Source organism: Mus caroli, chromosome 17 (genome assembly GCF_900094665.2).
Source record: "Mus caroli chromosome 17, CAROLI_EIJ_v1.1, whole genome shotgun sequence".
NCBI lineage: Eukaryota > Metazoa > Chordata > Mammalia > Rodentia > Muridae > Mus > Mus caroli.
In genome coordinates, this window is record NC_034586.1 from 67309939 (window position 1) to 67312538 (window position 2600).

Sequence of the window (2600 nt, forward strand, 5' to 3'; positions counted from 1 at the left end):
GGCTGTCAGTGCAAAGAGTAAAATCAGAAATCAGGACAGAGTTGCATTTAACACCATGGCTGTCGTTAGAGATCTCTGGTGTTCTTACGGCCTGCTTCGTTTTAAGAACTTTTGGTCTTTATGTAACTTAGAAAAAGAGAGAGAGAGAGAATAAAATAGTTTGATGTGGTGGCACTTGACTGTGACTGTAGCACTAAGAAAGCTGAGGCAGGGTGTTAGGTTCAAGGCCATCCTGGGCTTCATAATTAGTCCTCGTCCCAAACAAACATGTACAAGAAATCGACTCAGTTACTGGAGACTGGCTTGTTTACTTGGTTCTTCATGGCACTGGCTATTTGCATGGATTTTTCTTGGCTGGTTTTCTCAGATTGAATCAAATTACAAATAAATTACTGGGAGACAGTTCGTTCTACCATACTTTAAACTCCTCAGGAAAATGCATGCAGCAGTGAAGCCCTGGGTCCCCTTCAGTGTCTGGGCTGGATGAGGCGCCACTAGCATCTCAGGACACTTTGCATGGTAAGAACACCAGGGTCAACAAAGCATTTGCTGTAGGCACATGAAAGTCTCCAATGGCTGTGGACCAATGGAAAAATAGGAGGTGAGAATATCATTTTGTATTCAGGCACCATGGAGAGTCAAAGAAGAAAGCACTCTGGTTTATTATTACACTCTTGCATCTCCCCCTAACTTTTCAAAATATAAAAACAGAGTGTTTAATTTCTCAACTATTCTGAGGTTGTGCTCTCTAAAGGGCTGTTTGGGGGCATGGTGGTATGTCAGGGTTCCTGGGAGAAACAGGAGTAGTATTATAACGGGGTTGGGGGGGGGGCGGTGGAGTTCAGAATGTGGTTCAGATGGCTCAGTCCTGAAAGAACTGGTCAGTCTGATGCTGGGTATTTAAACAGATAAAACAGGGCTGGAGCCATGGCTCAGCAGTTAAGAGCGCTTACTGCTCGGCAGAGGCCCAGGGTTTGATTCCCAGCACCCACATGGAGGAATTCTCTCTTCTAGCCTCTGAAGGCTCCTACATACTTGGTACACATAAACTCATGCAAGCAAACACACACATACACACACAAACACACACAAATAATAAGTAAGTAAGTAAGTAAATAAATAAATAAATAAATAAATAGTTCTTTAAAAAGTGGAAGGGCTGAGTGTCCCCTCTCTCCTGTCCCCACTCAGGTCTTGCTATATAGACCAAGGTAGCTTCGATCGTACTGTGTAGCTCTGGTTGGGCTCTAATTTACCATTTTTCTGTCTGCCAAGTGCCACAGAGATGATTGTGCTCAACAGTGACCTTCCCTCCCCCAATGCTTGCCAAGGAGAATCAAGCCCACAGCTCTGCACAGCTAGACAAGCATCCTTCCACTCGGCTGTGTCTTCCACTGAGCTGTGTCTACAGTGCCTCGGGTTGTAGTTTTCCTAAGCGTAAAGTTCTAAATTAAAAAATTATAAATCTACCTGAACCTAGATCGGAGGTGGAGCCCTTGCCTAGCATGTGCAAGGACCCAAGTTCCATCCCCAGCAACACACACACACACACACATTACTGTGCACAATTTGTAAACATTCAATTCTATAAGCAAGTCCTCAGAAAGAGAACTGAGCCCTGTAAACATTGCTGACCACAAGACAGAACAGGAGCACCATGGATTTACTGTGGTTATCACCCCTAATGTCATACCTATCCTGCCCATCTACGGATGAATTTTTTTTTTTTGTTTTTCTTTTACGTATGTATGTATGTACGTATGGTGTGGATGTGTGCATGTACACATGTTTGCATGTGTGTTGGCACACATGGGGCACATGTATTTATGTGTTGGACTCCAAGACTGATGTTGGGACTCATTCTTGATCATCCTTCCTCCTTTCACGGAGGCAGAGTTCCCAAAATTAAACCTAGAGCCCACCGATATGGCTAGTATTCTTTTATAAAAGAGTATTTTTTTTAAAAAAATGTTTTTTATGTATATATGTTTAAGCCTGCAAGGTTATAGACACTGAGTGTATATGTGTGCCCATGGAGGTCAAAGGACATCAGACAGCCTGGAACTTGAGTTGCAGGCAGCTATGAGCCACCTGATGTGGATGCTGGGAACCAAACCCAGATCCTCTGCCAATGCAGCGAGTGTTCTTAGCACAAGAGTTTGTCAGTGGCAAAAGGTTTTGAAGGATGAAGAGCTAGCTAGGTGAATTAGGCAGAATTTATGAAACAGGAGAAAAGAGGTTTTGCTGGTTGGTTCTACAGCATCAAGCTCCTCTAATACCTCGCTAGCCCTCTCCCTAGCCCAGGTTCCCTAGACTATCCTCCAGGAAGCAGGGCCACCAATAGACCCCAGTACACAATATGCCCTAAGGATGGAGGTCCCAGGGTGTGGAGAGAAAGCTACAGAAGTCAGCTAAATTTTGACGAAGAGCAAACCAACTATTATTTAAATGAGTGAGAATCAGAATGAACACTGTGCTGTGCGCTGTAGATATAGGAAATAGCTTAGTGGTAAGAGTGCTTGCCCAGAATGTATAAGGCCCTAGGGTCAGTTCCCAGTATTGGAAAGAAGAATGAGGAGGAGGAGGAGGAGGAGGAGGAG

General features: G+C 44.2%; 1 long non-coding RNA gene across 1 annotated transcript in view; it reads right to left on the reverse strand.

Annotated features, from left to right (window-relative positions):
• Window positions 1-268: 268 nt before the first annotated feature.
• LOC110284404 overlaps window positions 269-2600 on the reverse strand; it is a 7355-nt gene continuing 5023 nt past the window's right edge. Inside the window, exon 3 of the long non-coding RNA XR_002376927.1 lies at window positions 269-576. This is a non-coding gene — a long non-coding RNA (uncharacterized LOC110284404). The remainder of the gene's footprint in view (window positions 577-2600) is intronic.